At 41.1% G+C, this 9,825-nt stretch overlaps 1 protein-coding gene across 1 annotated transcript in view; it reads right to left on the reverse strand.

Moving 5' to 3' along the window:
- LOC139402161 (ubiquitin carboxyl-terminal hydrolase 36-like) overlaps positions 1 to 7,684 on the reverse strand; it is a 31,687-nt gene extending 24,003 nt beyond the window's left edge. Inside the window, exon 1 of the mRNA XM_071146252.1 lies at positions 7,572 to 7,684. The gene's annotated coding sequence lies outside the window, so the exon portion shown is untranslated. The remainder of the gene's footprint in view (positions 1 to 7,571) is intronic.
- Positions 7,685 to 9,825: the final 2,141 nt, after the last annotated feature.

Consider the following 9,825-nt stretch of genomic DNA (forward strand, 5'->3'; position numbering starts at 1 on the left):
AGATATTGTCTGTAAGTGCCCCAGAACTCATTCTACAGGCGAAACCAAGATGATGCATCAACCAGGAAATGAGCAGAATTTCTGAAGCTCTGTTTTCCATTGTCTCCTTATATGGCTGTGATTGCGCAAGGAATGAGCCTACACTTTCTGTCGTTCCCCCAAAGTGTTAGCAGCATTGTGACGTATTTGTAGGCATATCATTGGAAGATTGACCATAAGAGACTACATTTTCCAAGTGTCCGCCTGGTGTCCCTGCGTCGAAATTGGAGCGTAAAGCCAGGTGCAATTATTTTTCCATTTGAGAGCAAGGAGAAACCAGGCTTCCACGAAGGATATATCATTGAAGAGATATGTGGAAAAACACCTTGAGGATTGATTCTAAACCACGTTTGCCATGTTTCAGTCGATATTATGGAGTTAATTTGGAAAAAAGTTTGCGTTTTGAGGGCTGAATTTTCGTTTTTTTTTTTTTTTTTTTTTTTTTTGGTAGCCAAATGTGATGTACAAAACTGAGCTATTTCTAATACACAAAGAATATTTTTGGAAAAACGGAGCATCTGCTATCTAACTGAGAGTCTCCTCATTGAAAACATCAGAAGTTCTTCAAAGGTAAGTTATTTTATTTGAAGGCTTTACTTGTTTTTGTGATAGTTGCCTGCTAAATGCTAACGCTAATGCTAACGCTAATGCTAAATGCTACGCTAGCTAGCTACTGTTACACAAATGATTGTTTTCCTATGGTTGAAAAGCATATTTTGAAAATCTGAGATGACAGTGTTGTTAACAAAAGGCTAAGCTTGAGAGCTAGCATATTTATTTCATTTCATTTGCGATTTTCATGAATAGTTAACGTTGCGTTATGGTAATGAGCTTAGGTCTATAAATAGAATCCCGGATCCGGGTTTGGTCGTCGCAACAGGTTAACTCAAAAGATAAACAAAGGACTGCTACACAAACCTTGCGTCAACTTGATGTACGACCAGCAAACTATAGCGCTATATGTTAGTGATGCACTAGCATGCTGCCATTGAGGGGTTGAAACACACCGGGGAGAGGGAACAGCTCTTGGTCAACAGCACACAGACACAGGATGGACCAGTCACAGAGCAGTGTTCTGTTCAAACCCACACTTGACGGAGAAAAGGGAGGGAGCCTGACTCATCATTAGATCTGGCAGTGACGTAGCTGAGGGAGGAGAGCAGGGGGGCTGCACATGCAGCATCACACGCACAAGGGCAGACTAACCTTCATGTGCTGCTACTGATAGAATTAACAATCACACAGCCCACAGTGAGATGTAAATGGGTGGACCACCTACAGGGATTTTCAGTTTATTCACCAAACCGTTTCTATAGGGGTGCTGTTCTACCCAACCATTAGACCATATAGGTGAGGCTACCACACAGAATGTTATACCACTGTCAGAGACACTGTGGACCCATGACACTACATACGGTTTTAATGACATCACAATCAAGAAAACTTTAGGCTTTTTACTTAGATACTGATACCAGGATTAGTATCACAATAGTCAATACCAAAATGATACCACGGCAACAAAAGGCGTATTAGCCTAAGTCACAGAATGGCACTTCCAGACAGAAACTCAGCTACTTGGCTGTTCAATCACTAGGCATCCTGAGGGCAATAAACACATTTGAACTTTTTCACATCAACATTTTTCAGAGACATCCATGCATGCTTTAATTAAATCAAGTATACAATCAATTTGACTATGACTTCATTTATTTCAATGGTAAATATATTGATAAACTGGTCAAATCAAGATGTAGCCTATTCACAATGCAGGGGAATGCATATTGAATAGGAGTAAGAGAATGCATTGAGTTGAGCTTGTTTTGGCTGATTTCATGGGGCTTCAGATGGCAAACAATATTCCCTTCCCTTCCAATTGGGACTCATTTTATTGTAGTGATAAACAACATCTGCATATAAGTAACTTATTTTATAAAAGTGTGTGCTCGCTCTTTAACCAGTAATGACATCATTCATGTGGCGGGGGGGGGGCAGCCCCAGGCCATATCAGAGAGGAAGAGGTGAAGTGAGAGGTCTCACTTTCGCCATAATACGCCCAAGGCATTTCTATGGGAATATTTTGGACCCAAGCTTGTCACCTGCCTTTGGGTCAACGACTCCCGTTGGTAGGGTGGAGACATGAGCATCCCATGATCCATATTCACACAGAGTCCGTTTGCAGAGGCAATAGATCATCTTTCAGAGAGGTGTAAGATCGATTAAGTGAATTAATAAAGTTGTGGTGGCAATCAGATAAAATAAAAACTATTTTTCCATTATGGTTTGCAAACAAAAAAATGCCGACATGCAAACAGCAAACTACTGCCTTTATAAGTGTGCACATTATTATTAGCAAAATATCGGTTGCACATTTTGGGGAATATTCAGAGGTGGAAACTTTGTGGGAATTTACAGAAATATATGCAAACTAATATTAATTTAAATATATATGTTTTTTTGAATTGGATACTTCCCCTTTGGATATATTTACCATATCACATGGAGACAAACATACACCTTATAAGTAGACAGACAATTGTAAATTATTAAATCCTCCCAATAGAACATTTTAAAAACAATTTAGTTATGAATTGAACTTTAAATGAGTTGACTCTTCACATGGAATGATTTCACTGAAAAAAAAAGGGAATATTGAATGATCGCCAATGATCCATCGCATCTCCCAGAAAAAAATTCAAAATACATACATATAAAATGATAGTCTAGAAACTAAAGCTTTGGTTGTCTTCCTCTCAGGCTTCCATGTCTTCTCCCTGGACCTCCTCAATGTCCACCTCTTGAACTTAAAACTCTCAGGCCTCACCTTCACTTTCCAACCCTGTTGAGGACGGCTCACTGTCAGGCTCAAGTCTCACATTTGCCCAGATGGCCACAAATTTTTCAACCCCTGTATTGGTCATCATGTTGCGTGCTTTGGTGTGTGTGTTCCCAGACAAGGACCAGTTGCGCTCTGAGGCAGCTGATATTGGTAGGATTTGGAGGATGATGGAGGCAACAGGGGAAAGAGCCTCAGATCCACAAAGTCCCTTCCACCTGGTGGCTGATAAGATAACCTGGCACAACTACCATTTTGCATCTCCATCCCAAAGCACTTGCTTGGAAGTGTACTTGGCCAGACTGCCAAGAACCTTGCCCTCATCCAGGCCACGGTGGCGAGACAGTAGCGATGACACCATAGGTCTTGTTGATCTCTGCACCAGACAGGATGCTCTTGCAAGCATACTTGGGGTCAAACATGTACACTGCTCCATGTATGGGCTTCAGGCAGAAGTCTTCATGCTTTTTGATGTATTTCAGAACTGCAGTTTCCTCTGCTTGGAGCGACAGTGAAGTGGGCAGGGCAGTACGGATTTATTTGCTTACATCTGCAAGCAGAGTGAACATCAGACAGGATGGCATTGTCTCCCTCAATCCGTGCAATGGCTACTGCTATAGGTTTCAGGCTACTTAACAACTCTCTCCCAAAATACATAATCCAGGATGATCCTCTTGACGGGGCTATCCATAATCGGCAGACTGATATGGCTATTTCTTGGGGAGACTGTCAAACATAATGACACCACCACCCCAACCAACGGGTGTTGCTGGGCAGCTTCAATGTGGTGCTCTTATTCTTCTCACTTTGCTTGGTGAGGTAGATTGCTGATATAACTTGATGACCCTTCACATACCTAACCATTTCCTTGGATCTCTTGTAGAGTGTATCCATTGTTTTCAGTGCCATGATGTCCTTGAGGAGCAGATTCAATTCATGAGCAGCACAGCCAAAGGGTGTGATGTGAGGGTAGGAGTCCTCCACTTTAGACCAAGCAGCCTTCATTGTCTGTCAACAGTGAAAATACCTTCTGTGGTCCAAGGTCATTGATGACTGACTTCAGCTCATCTGCAATGTAGAGACCGGTGTGTCTGTTGTCCCGTGTATCTGTGCTTTTGTAGAACACTGGTTGAGGAGTGGAGATGTAGTTAATTATTCCTTGCCCACGAACATTTGACTACCAATCAGAGATGATTACATTACAGTCTGCTTTCTCTATGATTTGCTTGACCTTCACTTGAACTCTGTTGAACTCTGCATCCAGCAAATGAGTAGATAAGTAGTCTGGTTGGAGGGGTGTATGCTGGGCGAAGAACATTCATTAATCTCTTCCAAGACACATTGCCTGTGAGCATCAGAGGTGAACTAGTTGCATGCACAGCTCGAGCAAGACATGCAGCAGCATTTCTCTGACTAAGTTCCTCCAATGAGTAAAAAAAAACTTCTGATTCCAGGAGGCCCATGAGCTGTTGCTATTGATAAGGTGTCTGATTCATCATTTTCACCTCAAATAGAAGTAGAGAGACTTTTGTCAGAGGTTGCTTATTGTGAGCGCTGAGGGAACTTAATGCACTTGGCCAGATGATTCTGCATCTTTGTTGCATTCTTTACATATGATTTGGCACAGTATTTGCAAATGTGCACCGCTTTTCCTTCTACATTAGCTGCAGTGAAATGTCTCCACACATCAGATAGTGCGCCCATGGCATTTTCTTGTAAAGATTAGAAAAAGGAATTTAAAAAACAAATACAATTCCATGTACAGATAACTATTTAAGCATTTAGATTAAACTCCTTTGTAAGATAAATGTTTTAAAATGAAACATGTATTGAAACAGGTGAATTAACACTCAGTAGACTCAAGCAAGTTAAAACTAACAAGCAGAAATTATTCATAAGTTAGAAATTATTTAAACACTTTGCTGTAGGCTACAATTTACTAGTTTTTTAAAATGATGTATGTCATAAAATATATTCACCCCACCCAGTATTGTAATCAAAACTTAACAGAAAGCATGTAGTCCTTGGCTCAGATAGTGTAGTAGTGTGGGTTCAATAGCATCTCATTAGTGTGCAAGATCTTCAGAATCAGCTGTACATGTGATGGAAGAACGCAATGCAGAAGGTTGCAATTCCATTGGATTGGGCATAGTTTAACCAAAATATGTCACTAGACTAGAATTTCCTTACATGTATCCCACAAAAAAGGTCTGCTGTTATAAGCTAACTTTTTGATGAATTTACACAAAACTCCCCAAATTCACCGGAAAGTTTCCAACCCTTTGCAACCCTAGCAAAACAACATCAGAAAAAGAGACTGAGGGGCAAAATACAGACCCTCAAATGGTTGGGATTTGAAGGTGAAAATGTAACATTTAAGCAGCTGCATTCTCTCCACAGCTCTACCAATCTGTCATAATTATGGGTAAATCCTGCCCATTTCTCATCTTAACATCTGATATTAAACCCTACTACTACTATTCTTAAGACCAAAAAACACGTTGTATTCAGAATCTTTTTTACAATACAGACCATTTTAAATTTGTGGCTGTGGTAGCTGTTGGTTTCATCTTTGCCGTCATTGTTTGGGTCTCACATGCTGTGCCCAATCGCATCGTATCCATCCTCATACTACAAGATACAACTAAATTGTGCCCGAATATTAAATCAGGACATCCCACCGGGGTTCTGGAGAACGGAACAGCCAAAATCAGTGTGTCCTTGACCCGCTCAAACTACACGAGTCCCAATGACCTGATCCTTGCCCAAGTTCATAGGATTTCATCTCGAACATAAAAATGTGTCTGGGATGGCAAAAATGTGTCAAAGATCGTGTAGTGTATGCACGGCAATAACCCACAACAACGAGACTGGTTATGCCGAACATACACCACGCCATTTTGCCATCTTGTAGTATGAGCAGTAAGTACTATGATGCGATTGGCTATTGGCAGCAGTCCATGCCCAATGAGCACTCAGCATGTGAGACCAAAACAATGATGGCGAAGAGGAACACAACAACAACCCGCACCGTGTGGACCAAGGTGATGGAAAACTGATTGGTGGATGCCATTTCAATGGACGGGTTCATTTTACATGGTCAGGTGCTCCAGCTTAGCAAAGTTCGCCCATTTAAGAAGATTCCAAGGGTCTTTAAGTAAAATCTCCACTCACCCGGGGCACCGGGCCATGCAAAACAAACTCCACCAATATTACATTGCGTCCTACCATGACAAAAACAAAAAAATCTAATTTATTATTATCCATATTCTGTGCACCCATGTCTTTTGGGATGTTTCTGCACATAATAATGTACACATTATCTCAACACTAATAAAGCAGCTCAACGTTAGCGTGTCGGCATTTTTCCCTACCACAATAGAAACGCAGGGGGATCAACTAAGGAATCATTGTGTAATGTGAGCACCACAGTCCTGGGGTTGAAGATTGATGGAATTAAAGATTTGGGACAAGGAGACATGTAAATGTGAGCACATCCAAATTGTTACGATTGTATTAGTCGTGTGGTGTATGCCCAGCATTAGCTACTTGCCACAAATAGCTAAATGTTAGTATTACAAACCGGCTTCTGATCGAAATCGTCCATATGTTTCGACTAGGAGGTTCAGCATGGAAGACGCTGAATCTGAAGTCTTAACATCGGCTATAAACCCAGCGAGTCCCATTGCTGGACATGGACATTTTCAAACACTGAACTACTGTCGGGAAACTAGCCAACTTCCCTGACTGAGACTTGAGCAGTGTTTACAAAAAAAACTATGCACGGGATTGTGAAGTGTAGCTAGCAAGTTAACCTAGCTATTCCGGTAATATACTGTTTACTAGCTCGCGCTCTGCCCCTTAAGTACAACAATACCATAGTTCACTAGCTTCCGGCCATCTACTGCAAAGTTAACATGTGTTTGTAGATTGTTAGTTCGCTAAATAAGACACGGCGACGAAGTCGCTAGCAAAGATTTTACAGACAGAGCAAGTTAACTAGCCAGCCATATTGGCTGCAGTAACTACTAACGTTACATAGTAAGTCAGTAGCTAGCAAGCCAGGTTAGATACTAGACATTCTAGCTAGCTTAGCCATCAAGCGTTAACTAATCTGCAAAGCGAGCCAAATACATTGCAATTTCTGTGACATTTTTATTTAATTGTTATGGGGCCTCGTTCAGTATGTACTTATCTGTGTATCTAACTTGCTATTTAGCTAGCCAACGTGACCAAGGCAATGTAATTAGCCCGTCTATCGTCGCTAGTCGAACCTGGTCTGGTCAAAATGTCTCCACGCGGAGTACTGTGGGTCACGGAGAGGCAAACGTTAGCTAGCATCCGAGTTGGAAACACGTAACTTTAGTTACTACGCTATCCGATAAACAAACAGGCTTTAGATGAAGGATAATAGTTAACGTTATTCGTTACATGTATCTATTTGTAACAACTGAAAACTGACACTGAATGGGTAGCTAGCTAGCTAACAAAAATAACCACGTAACATCAGCAAGCTAACTGTTTACTGCTAGCTTTCTGGTTAGCAACTTTGCTAACGACTAACGTGGCGTCTCGATGCTGCAATGTGGTTAGCTAGCTAGCTACCCCCCAACCTCCTCACAATATCCGTCAGATGTGTAGTCCTTATAAAAACAGATCGATAGACTGATCATTCTTAAATATCATTAGTAACACTCACCTTAAGTTCAATCATCCGAAAACGACGACTGTTTGGCGATAAAGACACTCTGCCTGGCTACAGTTCCTTAATTGTGTTACATTCTTTCCCCCATGCTGCATTCTGAGAGGGTGTGGGCAAGCATGACTGACAGATTTGTGAAGCCAATGAAAATGCAGGTTAGCAAATCAAATCAAATTGTATTTGTCACATGCGCCGAATACATCATGTGTAGACCTTACCGTGAAATGCTTACTTACAAGCCCATAACCAACAATGCAGTTTAATAAATAGATTTAGGAAAATATTTACTAAAAAAACTCAAGTAAAACATTCAATAAAAAGTAACCCAATAAAATAACAATAACGAGGCCCTATACAGGGGGTTCCGGTACCGAGTCAATGTGGGGACACAGGTTAGTCAAGTTAATTTGTACATGTAGGTAGGGGTAGTGACTATGCATAGATAATAAACAGCAAGTAGCCGCAGTGTGTGTGTGTGTGTGTGTGTGTGTTGGGGGGGTCAATGTAAATAGTCTAGGTGACCATTTGGTTAATTGTTCAGCAGTCTTATGGCTTGGGGGTAGAAGCTGTTAAGGAGCCTTTTGGACCTAAACTTGGTGCTCCGGTACCGCTTGCCGTGCGGTAGTAAAGAGAACAGTCTATGATGGGTGACTGGAGGTCTTTGACACATTTTTGGGCCTTCCTTTGACACCGCCTAGTATATACGTACCAGTCAAAAGTTTGGACACACCTACTCATTCAAGGGTTTTTTCTTTATTTTTACTATTTTCTACATTGTAGAATGATAATGAAGACATGAAAACTATGAAATAACACACATGGAATCATGTAGTAACCAAAAAAGTGTTAAACAAATCAAAATATATTTTATATTTGAGATTCTTCAAAGTAACAACCCTTTGCCTTGATGACAGCTTTGCACACTCCTGGCATTCTCTCAACCAGCTTCATGATGTCCTGGTCTTCTTAAAAGTTCATTTGTGGAATTGATTTCCTTCTTAAGCCAATCAGTTGTGTTGTGATAAGATTTTATTTTTATTTATTTTATTTCACCTTTATTTAACCAGGTAGGCTAGTTGAGAACACCTTTATTTAACCAGGTAGGCTAGTTGAGAACAAGTTCTCATTTGCAAATGCGACCTGGCCAAGATAAAGCGTAGCAATTCGACACATACAACAACACAGAGTTACACATGGAATAAACAAAACATACAGTCAATAATACAGTAGAACAAAATAAAACAAAAAGTCTATATATAGTGAGTGCAAATGAGGTAAATTAAGGAAATAAATAGGCCATGGTGGCGAAGTAATTACAATATAGCAATTAAACACTGGAATGGTAGATAGGGATTGTATACAGAAGATAGCCATATTTGGTAAGTCTATATTATGGCAAGAACAGCTCAAATTAGCAAAGAGAAACAACAGACATGAAGATCAGTCAATCCGTAAAATTTCAACAACTTGTGCAGTCACAAAAACCTTCAAGCGCTATGATGAAACTGAGGACCGCCACAGGAAAGGAAGACCCAGAGTTACCTCTGCTGCAGAGGATACGTTCTTTAGAGTTACCAGCCTCAGAAATTACAGCCCAAATAAATGCTTCAGAGTTCAAGTAACAGACACATCTCAACGTCAACTGTTCAGAGGAGACTGCGTGAATCAGGCCTTCATGGTCGAATTGCTGCAAAGAAACCACCACTAAAGGACACCAATAATAAGAAGAGACTTAATTGGGCCAAGAAACACAGCAATGGACATTAGACTGGTGGAAATTTGTCCTTTGGTCTGATTTTGAGATTTTTGTTTCCAACCGCTGTGTATTTGTGAGATGCAGCGTAGGTGAAATGATGATCTCCGCATGTGTGGTTCCCACCGTGAAGCATGTAGGAGGAGGTGTGGTGGTGTGGGGGTGCTTTGCTGGTGACACCGTCAGTGATTTATTTAGAATTCACCTCTAACCAGCATGGATACCACAGCATTCTGCAGCGATACGCCATCCCATCTGGTTTGCCCTTAGTGGGACTATCATTTGTTTTTCAACAGAACAATGACCCAACATACCTCCAGGCTGTGTAAGCGCTATTTGACCAAGGAGGGGAGTGATGGAGTGCTTCATCAGATGACCTGGCCTCCACAATCACCTGACTTCAACCCAATTGAGATGGTTTGGGATGAGTTGGACTGCAAAGTGAAGGAAAAGCAGCCAACAAGTGCTCAGAGCCGCCCAAAATCCATCTTGCTCCAT

This window comes from Oncorhynchus clarkii, unplaced genomic scaffold (genome assembly GCF_045791955.1).
Source record: "Oncorhynchus clarkii lewisi isolate Uvic-CL-2024 unplaced genomic scaffold, UVic_Ocla_1.0 unplaced_contig_11100_pilon_pilon, whole genome shotgun sequence".
In the NCBI taxonomy this organism is placed as follows: Eukaryota; Metazoa; Chordata; class Actinopteri; order Salmoniformes; family Salmonidae; genus Oncorhynchus; species Oncorhynchus clarkii.